Below are 22,021 nucleotides of genomic sequence, written 5' to 3' on the forward strand. Positions count from 1 at the left end.
AAGCGAGCAGAGAATTAGATGGGGAGCTGTGGCAGGCCTAGGAAAACAATTTTTTTTTATGTTAACCCCCTTCCCAACTGGCCTTCATTTTGCAGTATTTGTGCGAATTGAATCTCCAAAAATTTGGATTCATTACAAATTGGTTCTCTCATCTCTTGTAAGATCCCCAGAAGTCAGGAAGTCATCACCAATCCCATGGTGGGTGATTGCTCTGCTAACTTAACACAACTACTTGAACAGTCAGGAAGCATCTCCCGGGAACTAGCTTCTTTTTCTTTGACATGTTAGAAGATTTTGGTGCACAATCACTTTCTTGGCTCTTACAGAAAAAGGGTTTTCACTTACCTGTAAATAATTGTTATTCATTGAATGCTAAAAAATGTATGTTATGTTTTACTATTTGAAGATATTTGCATAATGTCAGAAACATTCCTATTTACACCCAGAAGTTGGAAATCTGTCTTGAAGGTGTAAAAGTGACATGCTCTGCTCACATAAATTCAGAAAACCCTTTAATGTTTAATAAGAATATTGAATATTATATGTGATCTCTAATTTCAGTATAATTGCATTGGGCGTCTGTACCAGGCTGCAGAGGTTTCCCTTATAAAAGTCATTGAGACTGGTTCTCATGTTGGGATGGTGACATTTTCATCCTCTTCCACTATAAGATCATCATTAATCCAAATAAATAGTGATGCAGAACGCGAGCAGCTGAAACAACTTCTGCCAACAATAGCAAGCGGAGGAACAAATATATGTTCTGGACTTTTGACCGGCATCCAGGTAATGTACAACCAGACATATATCCACTGAATATAAGTATTGCTATAATATGGAAATAATATTGAAAAAGGTCAATATAAAGATGTGAGCAGTAAAGAAGAAAAATATCCTATTTTTACTAAATTGAGCTGTCCAATCTGCATAGTCTTAGCCGATACGGACAGTAGCGGACACAAACAGGAGAGGACCCTGTGCAAGAACAATATATGAGCCATTTGTAGTCTAATAGCTCATCATAATGCCCAATTCCACCTTTTTTGGAAGTGGTAGTGGGCCTTTTACCTCATAGACCCCTGTACGACTGCACAGGTTGTACCAATGGTATGTCCGCCCCTGCATATGGAGCATTTAGGGGCCAATCCATTAAGACTGAAGTTGTGTAAACCAGTCTTAATGAAGGGCATGCTGGATTATCATCCACCTAATTCATTAATATGAGGTGCATGCCATTTAATGAATTAGGAATATCTCTTAACTGGTGTGTGCCATTTCTTAACTGGAGGTATAAATGTACTCCAGTCAAGGACTGGAGTACATTTCTGGAGTATGTCACACCAATAAAGTGCTATAACTTTTCATGACTTTAACGGGAAGGCATAGCCACTCCCTGTCTCACCCATTCTATGCACATATTGGAGTAGGTGGCTAGGAGTGGTGTGAAAACACCGAAAGTCGCTATATTTGAAAGATGTGCAAAAATATTACGACTTATTAAGGTCTTTTTGTTCCAGAAATTTGGAGTAAATACCTTAATGAATTGACCCCTTAGTGTCTCACATTCTGGACTTTTTCCTGTGCCCTACCTTGGACCAATCTCCTCAAATAAACCATGGTGGCTGTCTACTGTTGGGCCGATCAAGCTGACATTGGCAGTTTTTGGCCGGCGTTAGTCTAATGTCTATGCTGGACTTAAGAAAAATTTGATTGCACTGTCAGAGAAAGAAGTATTCATCTCTCTCTCCCATGAAAGTAGGTAGGAAGGCTAGTTTTGTAACCTGGGGAGCTGCTACTAGTTTATTATATGCATTGTGGACACCATATAAATCAATTAAATAATATATAAATCAAATGAAAAAAATCTCTAGCACAGAACGATGATTAGTATTTGTTCCGTTTGTCTGTTGTAAGTGTAACAGACACGCAGAAAATATATACGTCCATCTAAGCAAGCTGTACTTCTCGCACAACTAGGTCTTGACTGAGGTTTCAAAATGTTTTACCTAGCTCCACCAACATGGTGACCTTCTCCACCACCCTAAGGCTAGGTTCACACGGCCCTATAAAAAAATCAGCTGATTTCATCCCCAAAAAACTGACGATTTTTATTTGTTTTGTCATCCATATGCCATCAATATACAATCCGTACGGCATCTGTATGATGATGGTTTTTATATATCAACAGTGAATAAAATTTGCAAGATCAAAAACATGCTAAATATTGGCAATATATCTGTAAAAAATGGTTGATCGGTATGGCATCCAATTTTATTTTTTTTTTGCACACCCATACACGTCAATAGACGAATTTCATCAGAAATATAGAATAGACTAGTGCATGCTGCAATTGTTTTCAAGCGGACATTTGGCCCATGTAAAGAATGATTCTCTGAACAGCCCAATTGAATAACATTGGTCCGACCACTGACCCGAATTACACTAGCGAAAACATAGCCTAAGATGTCTTTATTTCACTATTTCACTTTTATTTACTATTTGTTAGGCCACGTTCACACTGCAGTATTTGGTCAGTATTTTACATCAGTATCTGTAAGCCAAAACCAGGAGTGGGTGAAAAATACAGAAGTGATGACGTGTTTCTATTTTACTTTTCCTCTGATTGTTCCTCAGCTGGATTTGACTTACAAATACTGATGTAAAATACTGATCAAATAATGAACGTGTGAACGTGGCCTTAGGCCATGGCCCCACTGTCAGTATTTGGTCAGTAGTTTTTCTAAAGGAGTGGGAGCCAAAACCAGGAGTGGGTGATAAATGCAGAATTGGTGACGTGTTTCTATTATACCTTTTCTCTGATTGTTCCTCACCTGGTTTTGGCTCCCACTCCTGAGAAAAAATACTGACCAAATACTGACCAAATATTGATACTGAGGCCATGGCCTAAGCCACGTAATAGGAGTAATTTTTTAATACAACATGTCTTGTTATACTATAGGTCAGTTTTGTCTATTTGACTTGCTGCATATGCATATATATATATATATATATATATATATATATATATATATATATATAGTATATGCTGCAAATACTGCATTTAAAGTTTGTAACCACTTTACATAGAGCGTCAATGCTCGCGATTCTTTACGTTGTGCAAAATTCAAAAATAAAGAATAAATAAAAACTCTGTGCTCAAAAAGTTCTGAAGCTTTGCATTAATGGACTAAAATAATCAGCTTTGTGGAGTAACATGCTGAAATATATACCTTAACTCCAACATCAGTTCATTGGAATCTGGAATTGGAGGGGGAAATAACAGAGAAGAGAATTTTTTTTTGTCGGTATTGTTCTTCATGTATTATTTATATCCATTTATCATGATACTGCACAGGTAAATAGAGAAAAATCTGGTTCATCTCATGGAACAGAAGTCATATTGCTATCAGATGGGGAAGATAATTATGATACCAGCCTTTGCTTCCCACAAATTATAGAGAGTGGTGCCATAATTCATGTTATATTTCTCGGATTTAACGAAGAAGAAAAGCTGAGATATATTGCAGAAACCACAGGTGAGCGCGCAAAGTGAACAAGTGTTACTGGACATATCGTTTGGTCAATCACCCAATTTATACTAAATTATTATGCCCAATGAGCTGTAAGTGATCAAATCTGAACAAATATCAGCCTGTCTAAATGGGCCTTTATACAGTGTGACTTGCAGTGCGCAGATAATACATGTACCTGTACACACAGCACAATAAGGCCTCCTTCACATGTCCGTATTTACAGTACGTGTGGCATCCGTTTTTTTGAGGGATGCCACACATGCCCATTATAACCTATGCTGCTGTACACATGTCCATTTTTTACCGGCAGCACAGATGACAAGTCTAAAACACGCAAGGCATCCGTGTACCACATGTGTGCCATACATGTTTAACATTGCAAAGTATAGGAGAAACTTAGTCATTTCTTTTGCCATACCAGAAAAACACTGATGGCACACAGATCCAAAACACTGATGACAATGGTACTGTATTTCTCCAGGACCGGTTTTATACGGTCGTGTGAAGGGTCCTAAATGTGTGCAATTACTGCTCTACAAGGTTTTAGGTGCGGGTGAGGGCACTTTGACTGACAATATCAGGAACACTGTGGCTGACATTGTGGTGGGAAACAGTTTTATGCATTGTGGTGGAGCACCATGGCTAGCAGTATGATGGAACAATGTGGTTGACAATGTAGTGGGACAGTGTGGTCGATGTTGTAGTGGGGAACTATGGCTGCATTATGGTGGAGCAATGTAGCTTGGATTTCTGCCAGAAAATGTGATGGGTTATGGAGCACTGGCTGGCAGTATGGTGGGGCAATGTGGCTGGCATTGTTGTGGGGCACTATGGCTGCCATTGAGGTTTGGCTTAGTGGCTGGCATTATGGTGGGGTACTGCGGCTTGCATTTTAGTTGGGTACTGGGTTGCTATATTGGTTGGACATGTGAATTGCATTGTGGTAGGGCACTGTGGCTGGCAAGTGATATGGCACTGTGGCTGATATTGTGGTGGGGCACTGTGGTTGGCATTGTGAGGCACAGTGGACATCATTGTGGTGGGGCACTAAGGCTGACAATTTAGCAGAACACTGTGGCTGGCATTGTGGAAGATCAGAGAATTGTGGCAGGTATTGTGGTGAGGCACTGTGCATTGTGGTGGGGCACTATGGTTGGCACTGTGGAGAGGCACTGCCATGCATTGTGGTGGAACACTGAGGCTCACAATCTTGTGGAGAACTGTGGCTGGTATTGCGATTGGGCACTCTGACTAGCATTATGGTGGGGCACTGTAGCTTTGCACTCTGGCATGCATTGTGGTGAGGCAGTGTGGTTGATCCTGTGATGGAGCACTGTGTTTGTCAGTGTGATACAGCATTATAGCTGGTATTGTGATAGGACATTGTGGCCAGCATTATGGTGTGGTACTGTGGCTGGCATTGCGGTGGGGCAATGTGGCTGGCATTGTGTTTGGACACTGATTGTCATTGTGGTAGGACACTGTGACCAACATTATGGTGGGATACTGTGTCTGGCATTGTCTTGGGGAAATGTGGCTGGTTTTGTGGTGAGAAACTGTGGTTGTCATTGTGGTAAGGCACTGTGGTGGGGTCTGAGGCTGGCATTATGGTGGGGCACCATGGTTGGCAGTATTATGGGGCACTATTGCTGGCATTGTGGTGAAAGTTTGGCTTGTATTGATTGTGGATAGGATAGGGCATCAATGTATGATCGGCCATGGTCCCGCTCCTGGCACCCCCGCCGATCAGCTGTTATCGGTGATAACCTGGCTAGAAGTCATTACCTGCGGTGCTTGGCCGTCAAGTTGTAGTGGCTGGCGCTTTTTACTGCACATCCGCCTCCTATTCAATTCAATGGGAAGCGGATGTGCAGTACCCCACGGTGGCCACTACAGATGGACGGCCAAGCACCGCAGGTAAGGACTTCCAGCCGGCGGCCACTGCCGCTGGCACCGATAGCAGCTGATCGGCGGGGGTGCGGGTGCGGGACCCCAGCCGATCATACACTGATGCCCTATCCTACGGAAAGTAGTGGACAACTCCTTTAACTGCAAATGATCTGTTGACTACAGCTTCTTTGGACAACATATAACTTATCCATTGTTATCGTCATGATGTTTCTTATTTTACTAAATTTAATAATTGATGTTTTTCTCTTCTGCCTTAGAGAGGACCTTGGCATTACAGTCTCTGGAATACACGCAGTTCAGTTGAAGCTTTAGGTTTAGTTGTAAATTCTAAGGCTTCAGATGAAAATGTTTCCCCGATTTCTGTAAATGCCCATATGAACCAAGACGCAAGCCAGTATCCCAACCCTATGGTTGTCTACGCCTCAGTAAGTCAAGGACTGATGCCTATCACAGGAGCAAAAGTCACTGCAATCATTGAACCTGTCAAAGGGCCAATAATCACCCTAGAACTTCAGGACAATGGAGCAGGTAATTGTTATAACTGACCCATGTTATTATTATTTGTTGTGAGTACATCCGTCATAATGATTCTGGCATAATGGTAAAATTTTGCTGTTTTTTAGCTGTGTTCCATATTTGCAGAGAAATTACTGCATACTTATGTATATAGTATGATATTACTGGATAATAAAACTATACAGAATTGTATATGGAAAGATGGTCATCTGTGTTTTGAAAGCCAAAATAATCACTTGAAACTCTTTATATTTACCTTACACTACGTCCTCATACCAAAACTAACTCTGATTGTAAGCTTAAAGAGGTTGTTCACTATTTTTACACTGATGGACAATCTTTAGGATAAGTCATCAATGTCTGATCGGTGGGGGTGCGACACCTGGCGCCTCCGCTGATCAGCAGTTCCCAGTGTCAGTAGCAGCCGGAACTGCTCAGTTACAGAGCTGCACAGCTCTGTCAACTGTATAGTGGCCACGGCCGGGTACTGCACATCCCCCCCTAATCAAATCAATAGTGGACGGATGTACAGTACCTGGCTACAGCCAATATTCTGTTAACGGAGCTGCGCTGTGCAACTTCGTAACTGAGCATTTCCAGCTGCCTCCGACACCAGGAGCAGCTGATTGGCAAAGCGCCGGGTGTCGCACCCCCACCGATTAGACATTTATGACCTATCGTATGGATAGGTTTAAGTAGTGGACTATCTCTTTAAGGTTAGGGCAACACAGCAACATTTGTCACCCGACAGCAATTCTAATAAAAGTGTGTCTCTTTTAGAGCTCTGATTTTGCTGTAAAATAAATCAGCCAGGTTGCAACTTGCATTGAGGTCTATGGCAGGTGAAACATTTGTGACTTGCGACTTCTAACAAAAAATCCAACTCATTTGGAAATATTTACGAAAGCCGCACCATCTCGCAGGGCGCAGTGTGGCAAAAATAACATAGCAGAGAAGGTAATAATTTTTACCCGCCCAGGTCACAGAAACTAATGCACTATCAGGATGAAGCAGACCCCCTTAATAAAGGCGGATTAAACACAGGTGCAAAATACTGATGAGACTACCACTCACAACCTAACAATTCATGGAGGGGGTGATTACTCAGTATTGAAATTGCACATAAAAAAGGCTTGTATAGGGTGCTGGTCACACACATATAGTGCACAGTGCCTGGCTTACAGCCTATTAGTGACACCCAACTATTAGATTAGGCGGGCTGCCCAGTACTATATAAGTGCACCCCACCAGGACAGACACCCTAGTTTATAAGGCCAACATTGATGGGCCTGGCTGCACCCTGAATAAAAATACACCGTGCAAAAAATATTTATATAATATAAGATATTGGTCAATGTTTTGGCCAAAATACGCAAGCTCGCAAAGCTTATGACTGTGCTCCCCATGACACTGTGCCCTTCTAGGAAGCAAGAATAAAGAAACGACGATCTGAGAAGAGGAGGCAGCGGGAAACAAATATGGGGCACTAGGTTGGGTGACTAGACATAAGAAATGTATGGTCACTTTTCAGTCGCAGAGTGGAGGGTCGCTTTAAGAGAAAAAAGATAATTTTCTGTAACGGGTCTGGGAGGCGGAACCTCTCAGCTACTATACAAGGGGGCGGTCCTTGTAAGGGAGCGGGTGGCGACCAGGCAGGCAGTCACAGCAGGTGACCGGGACAGTCTCTGGGTGAACGGGCAGATGGTCACGGCAAGTGACCGGGACAGTCTCTGGAAGAACGGGCAGGAGATCACGGCAAGTGACTGGGGCAGTCTCTGGGTGAACGGGCAGATGGTCACGGCAAGTGACCGGGGCAGTCTCTGGGTAAAGGGTTGGTACGACCTGTGGCGGCTGATGGTAGACTTGAGCTCCCAGGTGAGCAGGCGAGAGTCTCTGGATAAATGGGTGGTCACAGCATGTGACGGCGGAGCCTCCAGGAAGACCAACAGACAGGCGGCAGATGAGCGCTCCCAGATGAGCGGGTGAGAGTCTCTGGATAAGCGGGTGGTCACAGCACGTGACGGCAGAGCCTCCAGGTAGGCTAACGGACAGGCAGCAGATGAGCGCTCCCAGGTGAGCGGACAGGAGTCACTGGACAGGCAGGTGGTCACAGCACGTGACGGCGGAGCCTCCAGGTAGGCTAGCAGGCAGGTAGCAGATGTGCGCTCCCAGGTGAGCGGGCAAGCTGGTCCATAGACAGACTGACAGGAGTTGGAAGGCAGACCGTCGGACCTCAGGCAAGCAGGCAGGTAGCTGAAGTGCGCTCCCAGGTGAGCGGGCAAGCAGGTCCTTAGACAGACTGACAGGAGTTGTAAGGCAGACCGTCGGACCTCAGGCTAGCAGGCAGGTAGCGGAATATCAGGCAGGAAAAGACAGCAGGCTGGCAGGAATCTGGCAGGTATCTGGCAGGTAACTGGCAACGGGACCTGAGGGCTGAAGCAGAGTAGTGAACAGTGCAACAACATTGCTCGGGCACCTCCATTTTGGAGGAGGTGCCTTATATATGGTGAAGTCCTCCGGCCATTGGCCGGGGACTCCTTAGGACGGCGCGTGCGGCCCCTTTAAGAGGGAGGGAGAGCGCGCGCGCCCTAAGCACAGTGGCCGGGAAGGAGCGCGCGCTGCCAGCAGAGCGGGAGGAGGACGCCGGGCACGGAGCAGGGAGGTGAGGGGAACAGCGTCCCTGCCTAGCAGAGGGCAGGGACGCCGGCGCTACAGTACCCCCCCCTTTAGGCCCCCCCTTTTTTAGGCCAGACAGAAATTTAGCAAGGATAAGAGGGGCATGGATGTTCTCCCGGGGCTCCCACGTTCTTTCCTCAGGACCAAACCCCTTCCAATCTACTAGAAAAAAGGTCTTTCCTCTTACCCTTTTGGTGGCAAGAATGTTCTCTACCTCAAACTCGTCCTCAGCAGAAACCGGAGCAGGAGGCGTACCTGTAGACTTGGAAAAAGAGTTAAGTACCACAGGTTTGAGGAGAGATACATGGAAGGAGTTAGGGATCCGTAAATTGGCCGGGAGTTTCAATTTATAGGCCACCGGGTTGATCTGACTGATGACCTCCAGGGGGCCGATGAACCGAGGACCTAACTTGTAAGAAGGTATCTTGAGTCGGACATATTTAGATGAGAGCCAGACTTTATCTCCGGGGCGAAATTGTGGAGGATCCAGGCGTTTTTTGTCAGCGTGTCTTTTCATCCGTTCGGACGACTGAAGGAGTGCGGATCGGGTACTCTCCCAAATGGAGGAAAATTTGCTAACGAGAGATTCCACAGCCGGGTTGTCCACAGAGGTGGAGACAGGAAAAGGAATCCGAGGATGCTGACCGAAGACTACAAAAAACGGGGATTTGGAGGAGGATTCGCTCTCGTGATTATTATAAGAGAACTCGGCCCATGGTAGGAGATCCACCCAGTCAGAATGATGGGCATTAACGAAGTGTCGGAGGTAACTGGTCAGGTTCTGATTGATCCGCTCCACTTGACCATTGGACTGTGGGTGGTAAGCGGAAGAGAAGTCCAGGGTGACATCTAGCAGTTTACAAGTGGCTCTCCAGAAGCGTGAGGTGAACTGTACCCCACGATCCGACACGATGTGGAGGGGCAGGCCATGAAGACGAAAGATGTGATGAATAAAGTCTTTAGCTAGCTCGGGTGCAGACGGGAGGCCTGGCAGGGGAACGAAATGAGCCATCTTGGAGAAGCGGTCAGCGACCACCCAAATGACCGTACAACCGGCAGAAACTGGGAGGTCTGTTATAAAGTCCATTGCTATATGCTGCCAGGGGGCAGCAGGTACTGGGAGCGGAAGGAGGCGACTGGCTGGCAGATGTCTCGGAACCTTGTTGCGGGCGCAGGACACACAGGCAGAAACAAAGTCTATTACGTCCTTGTGCAGGGTAGGCCACCAGTAGTGCCGGGTAATAAGCTGGAGGGTCTTTTTCTGACCGGCATGGCCAGCTAGTTTAGACGAGTGACCCCAGTGAAGGATCTTCTCCCGATCAGGTACTGATACGAACGTCTTTCCGGGAGGGAGACGATTTAGACTCACGGGAGCCACCTGCATTATTCTGGCGGGATCGATGATGTGTTTCGGATCTTCCTCGAGATCAGACACCAGAAAGGATCGAGACAAGGGGTCCGCCTTGACGTTTTTGTCAGCCGGGCGAAAATGAAGAACAAAATCAAAGCGAGCAAAAAACAAGGACCACCGGGCTTGGCGCGGGTTAAGTCTCTGGGCATGCTGGAGGTAAGCCAAGTTCTTGTGGTCAGTGTAAATTATTACCGGGTGAAGAGCCCCCTCGAGCAGGTAACGCCACTCCTCCAATGCCAGTTTGATGGCCAATAACTCTAGGTCTCCTATGGAATAATTGCGTTCAGAGGAGGAGAAGAGTTTAGAGAAGAAGCCGCAAGTTACCATCCTCCCGGAAGATGATTTTTGAGTAAGTACCGCTCTGGCTCCAGAGGAGGAGGCGTCAACTTCCAGGAAGAACTGCTTGTTGCCGTCCGGGCGATGCAGCACCGGGGCGGAAGAGAAGGCCTGTTTTAAGGAAAGAAAGGCCTCCTCTGCTTCGGGCGGCCACTCTTTGGGATTAGTACCCTTGCGGGTGAGCGCGGAAATTGGGGCAGTCCGGGAAGAGAAGTGAGGTATGAAGAGGCGGTAGTAGTTGGCGAAGCCCAGGAACCGCTGAATGGCCTTCAACCCCTCCGGTCGAGGCCATTTCTCAATGGCAGACAGTTTCTCTGGATCCATTCGTAGGCCGGTCTGAGAAATAATGTAGCCCAAAAACGGAAGCGAGGTCTGCTCAAAGAGGCACTTCTCGTATTTAGCGAAGAGGTGATTCTGCCTGAGCCTGAGCAGGACCTGACGAACGTCCCTCCGGTGAGTCTGGAGATCCGGAGAGAAGACCAAGATGTCGTCCAGGTACACCACTACGCAGGAGTAGAGAAGGTCCCGGAAGATGTCATTGACCAACTCTTGAAAGACGGCAGGAGCCTTACAGAGACCAAAGGGCATTACCAGATATTCATAGTGGCCGTCCCGGGTGTTGAATGCCGTCTTCCATTCATCCCCCTGACGGATACGAACCAGGTTGTACGCCCCACGGAGGTCCAGTTTGGTGAAGATTCTAGCCCCTCTCAGACGATCAAATAACTCCGGAATGAGCGGAAGGGGGTACTTATTCTTCACCGTGATCTGGTTAAGGCCTCTATAGTCTATACAGGGACGGAGAGAGCCGTCCTTCTTTTTTACGAAGAAGAAGCCTGCTCCCGCCGGGGAGGTAGATTTCCGGATGAATCCCCTGGCCAGATTCTCCTCAATATATTCGGACATCGACCGGGTCTCAGCAGCGGATAATGGATAAATACGCCCACGGGGAGGAGTAGTACCGGGTAACAAGTCGATAGGGCAGTCGTATGGTCTATGAGGGGGTAGTGTCTCTGCTTCCTTTTTATTAAAGACATCAGCATAAGACCAATAAGGAATTGGAAGTCCAGGTAGATTAGCTGGGGTAGGAGAAGGACGGACGGGATGGACGGGAACCAGACAGGTCTTATGGCAGTCCTGTCCCCAGCGAAGGACTTCTAAGGTCTGCCAGTCAAGCACGGGTGCATGTCTCTGGAGCCAAGGTAGACCTAGCAGGAGGGCGTGAGAGAGTCCAGGCAGAACATGAAAGGAGATACTCTCAGAATGCAGCATTCCCACCTGCAGAGTAATGGATTCGGTGATGAGTTGGATGGGGCGTGGTAAGAGACCCCCATCCACGGCAGCAACAGACAAGGGTACAGCCAGAGGTTTAGTGGGGATGCGGTATTTCTCTACCAGGGACTGTGAAATAAGATTCCCGGCTGCTCCAGAGTCCAGTTGGGCTAGTTCGAAATAACGGTTCTCCCCGCAGACGATTGAAACTGACAGCAGCAGAGATGGAGAGGATTTATTCTTGTCTAGGTCGACCTCTCTGAGCGAACCTAGACACAGGCGTTTCCCGACCTCTCTGGGCAGGTACGGATCCGGTGCTCCTTACTGCCACAGTAGAAGCAGCTCCCCTCGGCACGGCGTAAGTCCTGACGGGTTTTGACCATCTTGGTCTGGTCGACCTGCATAGGCTCAGGAGAGTGTACCTGGGGAGAGACGGAGGGAGTGACGGGTTTCTGAAAAGTAGGAGCTAGACGTGGAAACCTCCTCTCATTGGTAACCTCTTTGGCACGCTCCTGGAACCGTAGGTCAATCCGGGTGGCAAGAGTTATTAGGTCATCGAGAGTGGTAGGAACGTCCCGACCGGCAAGTTCATCTTTAATACGGCCGGACAGACCCTCCCAGAAGACGGATACCAGAGCGTCGTTATCCCAGGCCAGCTCCGAGGCAAGGGTACGGAACCGTATGGCATATTGGCCCACGGTGAGACTTCCCTGACGGAGGCGTAGCAGAGATGATGCGGATGAGGTCTTCCGTCTGGGTTCGTCGAAGACTTTCCGGAAAGCCGTGAGGAAGGCAGGCAAGTCGGACACCAGGGGGTCTCCTCTCTCCCATAGAGGATTTAGCCAGGCCAGGGCCTCCCCGGTGAGATGGGACATGATGAAGGCAATTTTGGCCCGGTCGGAGTTAAACTGATGGGACAATAGTTCAAAGTGCAGGGTGCACTGATTAATGAAGCCCCGAGCCTGGGCGGAGTCGCCTCCGAAGCGAGGAGGTGCAGAAAGCCGGGGTCCGGGGTAGGATACCATGATATTGGTGGGCAGAGGAGCTGCCGGGTTGCGAGTCATGGCACTGGCGGTGGTTGCTGGTGGAGCAGTCAGAGTGTCCAGGCGAGAATTGACATTCCGCAGGTGACCCAGGATGGACTCCTGTTGGGACCTCTGACGGGACAGTTCATGACAGAGGTCCGAGAGCGAGGGAGCTTGGGTGCCACCGGGTTCCATGGCCCGAGCAAACTGTAACGGGTCTGGGAGGCGGAACCTCTGAGCTACTATACAAGGGGGCGGTCCTTGTAAGGGAGCGGGTGGCGACCAGGCAGGCAGTCACAGCAGGTGACCGGGACAGTCTCTGGGTGAACGGGCAGATGGTCACGGCAAGTGACCGGGACAGTCTCTGGAAGAATGGGCAGGAGATCACGGCAAGTGACTGGGGCAGTCTCTGGGTGAACGGGCAGATGGTCACGGCAAGTGACCGGGGCAGTCTCTGGGTAAAGGGTTGGTACGACCTGTGGCGGCTGATGGTAGACTTGAGCTCCCAGGTGAGCAGGCGAGAGTCTCTGGATAAACGGGTGGTCACAGCATGTGACGGCGGAGCCTCCAGGAAGACCAACAGACAGGCGGCAGATGAGCGCTCCCAGATGAGCGGGTGAGAGTCTCTGGATAAGCGGGTGGTCACAGCACGTGACGGCAGAGCCTCCAGGTAGGCTAACGGACAGGCAGCAGATGAGCGCTCCCAGGTGAGCGGACAGGAGTCACTGGACAGGCAGGTGGTCACAGCACGTGACGGCGGAGCCTCCAGGTAGGCTAGCAGGCAGGTAGCAGATGTGCGCTCCCAGGTGAGCGGGCAAGCTGGTCCATAGACAGACTGACAGGAGTTGGAAGGCAGACCGTCGGACCTCAGGCAAGCAGGCAGGTAGCTGAAGTGCGCTCCCAGGTGAGCGGGCAAGCAGGTCCTTAGACAGACTGACAGGAGTTGTAAGGCAGACCGTCGGACCTCAGGCTAGCAGGCAGGTAGCGGAATATCAGGCAGGAAAAGACAGCAGGCTGGCAGGAATCTGGCAGGTATCTGGCAGGTAACTGGCAACGGGACCTGAGGGCTGAAGCAGAGTAGTGAACAGTGCAACAACATTGCTCGGGCACCTCCATTTTGGAGGAGGTGCCTTATATATGGTGAAGTCCTCCGGCCATTGGCCGGGGACTCCTTAGGACGGCGCGCGCGGCCCCTTTAAGAGGGAGGGAGAGCGCGCGCGCCCTAAGCACAGTGGCCGGGAAGGAGCGCGCGCTGCCAGCAGAGCGGGAGGAGGACGCCGGGCACGGAGCAGGGAGGTGAGGGGAACAGCGTCCCTGCCTAGCAGAGGGCAGGGACGCCGGCGCTACATTTTCTAGCAGCAAATTCACTTAAAATTTCCAATTCTGTAATTTGTATTTATAAACATTCATCTCTAATGAATGGGAAACACAAAATGTGACATAATTAGTACATATGAATATATTGGCTAGCCTCTCTGAAAGTGTGCTTGGCCCTTTATCTACAACCGTGCAATATTTGTAAGACATATAATAATAATAATAATAATAATAATAATAAATAAGAATATTGTTATTGATATTATTATATTTTTTTTATCTCTGTACTAATGGGAATAAAAAAAAATGTATTAAACAATGATGCAAACAGATGTAAGTAAATGTCTTAATGAAATGCTGTTTTCAGGCGCTGATATTCTGAAGAATGATGGAATATATTCCAAATACTTCATGCAGTTTTCAGAAAATGGAAGATATGGTCTAAAAGTAAGAGTTGAAAACAATAAGAAGGGTAAAAGTCGTCTGATCCTTCCCAAGAACCGTGCTCTCTATGTCCCAGGCTTTATCATAGATGGTAAGAGACTTCTCAGGCACTTTATTAAACTAGAGATTCATTTATAGCAAACATGTCACAGCAAATCAGCTATACTTAAAGCAGACCTGTCTCCAGGTGAAAAACGGCCAGTTTGTACCCTCATTTTACTCCACTGCTCCCCAGAGTATTTCACTTATTTTTTTTAAATCCTCCATACATTTATTTGGTGGACATTTTTCAATGTCTTTACAATGAGGGATGGCTCCCAAGGTAATAATGCAGAGCAGCCTACATACACGCCCATAGAGACTCCTTCGAGCCATGCCTCCTTGGTAAAGATCATAAAAAACTAACTAAAAAGCCCCTCTCTCTGCAGCCGTATGGCTAATTTAAAAAAATCTGATTACTCACGAAAGAAGCAGGAATAAATTAAGAGCAACAAAATGGCCACTTTCGACCTGGCAATGTGTCCTCTTTACTTTCTCATTAACCAACCAATAAAGTCAAAACTAAGGGCTTATTGGTTTCTCTTAGCTTCAACTGGACAAGAGTTGCTGTAAAAAGGTAAATAGATGCAGCACACACAGAGAATGAGGACTCAGTAGTAACTTAACCAACAGATATTTATTTGATTAACACGGATATATGTGATGCCTACAGCACAATATCAAAGGGTAAAGCCAAGAATGGAAATACAGTAAATTATTATACAATGAGAATACAGCAATTCTGCTATACTGAGTATTGACAGAATTTTGTTTAGAATCATAGAATGGTAGAGTTAGAAGGGACCTCCTGGGTCATCTGGTCCAACCCCCTGCTCAAAGCAGGATTCACTAGATCATCTCAGACAGATGTCTGTCCAGCCTCTGTTTGAAGACGTCCATTGAAGGGGAACTCACCACCTCTCGTGGCAGCCTGTTCCACTCATTGATCACCCTAACTGTCAAAAAGTTTTTTCTAATATCTATAGAATCATAGAATAAAAAGTCACTGTGTGGATTTGAACTCATGACCTCCTGTCTACAAGACAGGTGCTTTAACCCAGCAAGCCACTGAGCATAATGGGTAATTAGCAGTGTATCAAATACTTATTTTGCCCACTGTACAAACTCCTTGCAGATGTTGTTCTATGTGGAAATTGAACCCAGGATCCCAGTACTGCAAAGCAACAGTTCTAACCACTGAGCCACCGTGCTGCCCATGTTTGCACACTATTGTTCTGTTGTTACAAGTGAACAATCGTCAAGGGGTGTCTTGGACCTAATACCTCTACCAAAAGTGCATCACAGTACTTGGGCCCGTCACCGTCATCACTCTCTCTCTCTTTCTTAGGCAATATGAATTGTTGTACAGGCCCTAACGGAAGACTATGATGTAATGCCATTAGGCCGCAAGTCCCATATGAAACAGTCACTTTGCACACCCGTTGTACTGGCCGCCGTAGTCCCCTGAAACACGACCATAGTCTCTTTTGTACCATACGTCTACACCGGAAGTTAGAGCTCACACGAATGTCCCTCTCCTGCAGCCTAATCGTCTCCTTCTGCCCTGGCTCTGCGCAATCGGCTCAGGTCTCCCTACTCTGGTCTCTCGTCTCCGGTTCTGGTCATTCAGCTCTGGATCTGGTTACTCGGTTCTGGTCACTCGGTTCCTCACTCAAATCTGGTTACTTGGTTCTTCACCCGGATCTGGTTACTCGGTTCTGGTCACTCGGTTCAACATTCGGATCTGGTTACTTGTAATGGCGGCTATAAGACAACTCCGCTGCACCACACATCACAATTTGACCCGCATATGGAGGTGCCTCCTTGCCGACACTTTATTAGGCCTCAAACTGTGGAAATCTCTCATTTGTTCATCTCCTTACATAGCCATTATAAGCCATAGTGGCATCTTGCTCTGCCCTTTGATGTTGCTGCAGTATTAGATGGGACTTAATGTCTGGACATCCAGTGACGACAACATCTGACAAGTCAGAAGTTCTCTAAAATTAAAGATAAACTTTCATTCCAATGCTATTCTGCTATAACCCAGCATTACCCATTAAACGCTTAGCGCCATGGAATATAGCTTGTTGACAAGCAATTGTAGAGACTGTGTCAGAATGATTGAAATGTAGCAATAGAGTCATTATGGCACTTTATAAATGAGTCTTAGGCCCATTGCACATAGCAGAACAGAGGTCCCTCTGGCTTTATACCACTGTATGGTGGATCTTGCAGCATCACATGTCAGATATACAGTATTTTTTCCTAGAAGAAATGCTCTATTTTCAGTGTGTCAGTCCACACTACCACCAAAGGCAGCACATAAAAAGACTATTATCACAACCCATGTGTTGTTAGCCCAATCATATAGATGGCACAAGCAGGAAGGGGTAATCTGACAATTCATCCAATCAATACAATGATCCTTTCACTTATTTCTCTTTGTAGGTGCTATCACCATGAACCCGCCACGCCCCAAAACAGCAGAAGAAGATCTTATTGTTGGAGAATTCAGCAGAACGTCTTCAGGAGGTTCTTTCGTGGTATCTAATGTGCCCTTAGGCCCTCAACCCGATATCTATAAACCTGAGAGAATAACTGATTTGGCAGCAAACATTGTTAATGATATGATTATGCTATCTTGGACTGCCACCGGTGATGATCTGGACCAGGGAAATGGTGAATAATTGTCACGGGTGTGTTGCCACGAAGATCGTCACGAGTACACAGCCTGACTTCTCGCAGCTGACTTGTTGGTGCTTTGTGTTTCTCGGCAGTGAGGGAGTTAATTCTCTCTCTCTCTCTGGGCTAGATGAGGTCCAGCCTCGCCCAGCTGCAATCAATACTTCTGTAGTGAGACTCCTTCATATACCTGCTGGTCTGTTTGGGAGGTGTCGGTGAAAGCATTTCATTCAGACTGACAGAGCGGATCGTGGTGTTTGGAGTTGCTGAGATAAGTGTATTTGGAAGTGTTTTTTCCCTTTCCTCGCTTTATCATTTATCTCCTTTCCCGTTGGTTTTCCCTTTGTTGTAGTTGAGAAGTTGTTTGTATGCAAGGTGGTTTTGGTTTTTCCCTTGTACTGTCTCGTTCGTCTAAATACTGTGTTTGGGCATATTATTTCTTGTTCCCTTTGGTTGTGATCGGGGTCCTTCTCAGGACTAGATTACTGAGGTGCAGGGATCTTCAGGAGGTAGGGGTTACGCTGGCGGCCTGGACCTCTGTACCTTTAACAGTACCTCCAGGTTGAGGGATTAGTCAGGGCCCCAGCTTAGGGTCAGCTTAGGCCCCCTACCTCCAGTATACAGAGACAGCGTGACATTTTCACCGACCCACTTAGTTTTTCTCCAGCTACTATGGATCCAGTAGCCGGTCTAGCTCGGCAATTGCAGAGTTTGTCCATGGAGCTGGCGGACGTTAGGTCCAAGGTTTGGCATCCTCAGGAGCAAGCCGGACCAGAACCTAAAGTAGCTCTCCCTGATAGGTTCACTGGGGGGCGGGACAAGTTTTTTGTTTTCCGGGAGGCATGTAAATTGTACTTTCGGCTGCGGCCTCGGTCATCGGGGAGTGAAGAACAAAGGGTGGGAATTGTCATCTCGCTCCTACAAGGGGACCCACAATCTTGGGCGTTCTCTCTTCCCCCGGGTTCCCCGGCTCTCCAGTCAGTGGATAGGTTTTTCGCTGCCCTGGGACTCGTATATGATGACCCAGATCGGATCTCCCTTGCTGAGTCTAAGTTACGTAGGATCCAGCAGGGAGATCGTCCGGCGGAGGAATTCTGTTCGGAGTTCCGTAGGTGGGCCACGGACACCCAGTGGAATGACCCGGCTCTTAGGAGCCAGTTTTGTCATGGTTTATCCGACAAATTACAGGATGTGTTGGCACAGTATGACTCTCCCGTGTCTCTGGAAGCCGCTATGGCCCTCGCTATTCGCGTGGACAGACGGCTTCGGGAGAGGTGCGGGATAACTCTACCCCCTGTGATGACTCCACCTCCTACAAGGTCCCCTCATATGGTGGTTCCCCTGGTCAGTCCTGAGGAGCCTATGCAATTAGAAGGGACATCATTTTGGGGGAGGGGACCGGTGGTGCGCCATAAGGCAGGAAGGTGTTTCTTCTGCGGGAGAAAGGGACATTTTATTGGGGGGTGTCCATCCCGTCCCTTGCAGAGTGAAGAGTCGTCGGAAAACTGTTGATCCCAGGTTGTGTGGTGGACGGCAATCTGGGAGTAGGTATTTCGTCCCTAGGTTCGTCTCAGTTTCTCGTACCGGCGGAGGTGGTGGTGGGTACGAGAACTGAGAGGATATCTGTTCTTCTGGATAGTGGGGCCGGGGCTAATCTGGTTGATGCTCGGTTTGCCCGGGTTCAAGGTATGCGGTTGAGTGAGTTGGCTAAACCCATCCCCATATTCTCGATTGATGCCAGGCCTCTCGGGCAGGGAAGTTTTTTGCAAGTTGTGCATGACGTAAAACTTCAAGTGGGGGCAATACATAAAGAACTGTTGTCTTGCTACGTGTTGGAGGGTCTTCCCACTCCTATTGTGTTGGGCCTTCCTTGGTTAGCTAAGCATAACCCGGTTATTAATTGGCAAACCAGGGAGATAAGCCAATGGAGTAAATTCTGTAATAAAAACTGCATGAACACGGTCATTGGTGCGGTTACTCCTTGGGTCTTACCTCCATTTCTGGCGGACTTTGAGGATGTATTCTCGGAGAAAGGGTGTCAGGAACTACCTCCTCATCGCGTGTATGACTGTTCTGTAAAACTGCTCCCTGAGGTCAAGTTACCTAAAGCTAGGTTGTATAACCTTTCTGGTCCTGAGAGGCAGGCCATGAAGGATTATATCTCAGAAAGTCTGGCTAAGGGGCATATTAGACCTTCATCTTCACCGGTGGCTGCGGGGTTCTTCTTTGTTAAGAAGAAAGATGGAGGCCTACGCCCTTGCCTGGATTTCCGTGAACTTAATCGGATTACGGTCCGAGATCCGTATCCGCTCCCACTTATTCCCGATCTCTTTAATCAGATCGTGGGCGCCAAATGGTTTTCTAAGTTGGATCTCAGGGGGGCGTACAATCTGATTAGGATGAAGGAGGGGGATGAGTGGAAGACGGCGTTTAACACTCCGGAGGGGCATTATGAGAACCTTGTCATGCCATTCGGTCTGACTAATGCCCCGGCGGTGTTCCAACACTTTGTTAATGACATTTTTCGCCGCTTGGTGGGACAGTTTGTTGTCATATATCTGGATGATATCCTAATTTACTCGCCGGATCTGGTGTCTCATCAGGAGCACGTTAGGCAGGTGTTACAGATCTTGCGGGATAATAAACTGTATGCCAAGTGGGAAAAGTGTGTGTTCGCCGTACAGGAACTCCAGTTTTTAGGCTTCCTGGTTTCAGCGTCCGGTTTTCGTATGGACCCTGGGAAAGTGCGGGCAGTTCTTGAGTGGGATCGGCCAGAGAATCTTAAGGCACTACAACGTTTCCTGGGGTTTGCTAATTATTACCGGAAGTTCATTCGTAATTTCTCGTCCATGGTTAAGCCTCTCACTGACATGACTAAAAAGGGGACGGATTTTTCTAGGTGGTCTGACAAGGCTTGTCAAGCATTCTCCTCTTTGAAAAAATGTTTTGCCTCGGCGCCCATACTCATTCAACCTGATGCGTCTCAGCCATTCATTGTAGAGGTAGACGCTTCCGAGGTAGGGGTGGGAGCAGTATTGTCACAGGGTTCGTCCCCTGGTAAGTGGCATCCGTGCGCCTTTTTCTCTAAAAAATTGTCGTCCGCTGAGAGGAATTACGATGTCGGCAATAGGGAACTCTTGGCCATTAAGTTAGCTTTTGAGGAGTGGCGCCATTTTCTGGAGGGGGCTGTTCATCCGGTCACCGTCATCACCGATCACAAGAACCTGCTATATCTGGAGTCCGCGAAACGTTTGAATCCCAGACAAGCTAGGTGGTCATTGTTTTTTACCAGGTTTAATTTTGTCGTTACATATCGTCCTGGGTCAAAAAATGTAAAGTCGGATGCCTTATCTCGTAGTTTCCCGGGGGCCGGGAATACGGACGACCCGATTCCTATCCTTCAGGAGGGGGTGGTGGTTTCGGCAGTATGCTCTGAGCTGGAGGAGGAGGTATTGGAGGCTCAGGGGGACGCCCCTGTTGGACCTCCAGGGAGATTGTTTGTTCCAGATCAGTTGCGACAAAAGGTGATCGAGGCACACCATAACTCAGTTTTTGCAGGACACCCGGGGAGTAAAGCTACTGTGGATCTCCTCTCGCGTCGGTTTTGGTGGCCTAATTTACATAAGGAGGTGGTAACTTTTGTCGCGTCCTGTGGGGTTTGTGCGCGCTCTAAGACCTCACATACCCGTCCGTCTGGGGCCCTCTTACCTTTGAAGATCCCGGAGCGTCCTTGGACTCATCTGTCTATGGACTTTATTACGGACCTCCCTCCGTCTTCGGGTAAAACGGTCATACTCGTTGTAGTGGACAGGTTCAGCAAGATGGCACATTTTATCGCTCTTCCGGCTCTCCCTAATGCTAAAACTCTTGCGCAGGTGTTCATTGGGGAGATTGTGAGGCTTCACGGGGTACCCTCCGAGGTGGTGTCTGATCGGGGGTCTCAGTTTGTGTCTAAGTTCTGGAAGGCGTTTTGTGCTCGGCGGGGGATGCAGTTGTCATTCTCATCGGCTTTTCATCCTCAGACCAATGGTCAGACGGAACGTATGAACCAGAGCTTGGAGACATATCTCCGGTGTTTTGTGTCAGAGAACCAGGAGGACTGGGCTTCTTTCTTACCTCTGGCAGAGTTTGCTCTTAATAATAGGCGGAGCGAGTCCACTGGTAAGTCCCCGTTTTTTGGGGCATATGGTTTTCACCCCCAGTTTTGTACTTTCAGTGGGGGGGGCTCTTCGGGGGTTCCTGAGGAGGAACGATTTTCCTCATCACTCGCTTCAGTATGGAGAGGGGTGCTGAAGAATCTGAATACTATGGGGAACCGATACAAACGTATGGCTGATAGGAGGAGAGTGTCTGGTCCGGACCTAAGTGTGAACGATCGGGTATGGTTGTCTACCAGGAATATAAAACTTAAGGTTCCCTCCTGGAAACTGGGTCCCAGGTTCATCGGGCCGTACAGAATCAGTTCTATTATTAATCCTGTGGCATTCCGTCTTGACCTCCCCCCTACGTTTAAAATTCACAACGTGTTTCACAGATCATTGCTTAAGAGGTATGTGGCGCCGGTGGTACCGTCACTTTTACCTCCCCCTCCAGTGGTTGTCAATGGTAACTTGGAGTTCCAGGTATCGAGGGTCATTGATTCACGCTTTAATCGCCGGTCCCTTCAGTACCTGGTTCATTGGAAGGGGTATGGTCCTGAGGAGAGGATGTGGGTTCCTGCGTCGGATATTAACGCAGACCGATTAGTTCGGGCCTTCCACACGACTCACCCGGATAAACCTGGCCCTGAGGGTCCGGAGGCCCCTCGTAGAAGGGGGGGTACTGTCACGGGTGTGTTGCCACGAAGATCGTCACGA

At 48.0% G+C, this 22,021-nt stretch overlaps 1 pseudogene; it reads left to right on the top strand.

Annotated features, from left to right (window-relative positions):
• Positions 1-22,021, top strand: part of LOC141157693 (calcium-activated chloride channel regulator 4A-like) — a 63,883-nt pseudogene that overhangs the window by 39,263 nt on the left and 2,599 nt on the right.

This window comes from Phyllobates terribilis, unplaced genomic scaffold (assembly GCF_046119375.1).
Source record: "Phyllobates terribilis strain yellow unplaced genomic scaffold, ASM4611937v1 Scaffold_8__6_contigs__length_399053987, whole genome shotgun sequence".
NCBI lineage: Eukaryota > Metazoa > Chordata > Amphibia > Anura > Dendrobatidae > Phyllobates > Phyllobates terribilis.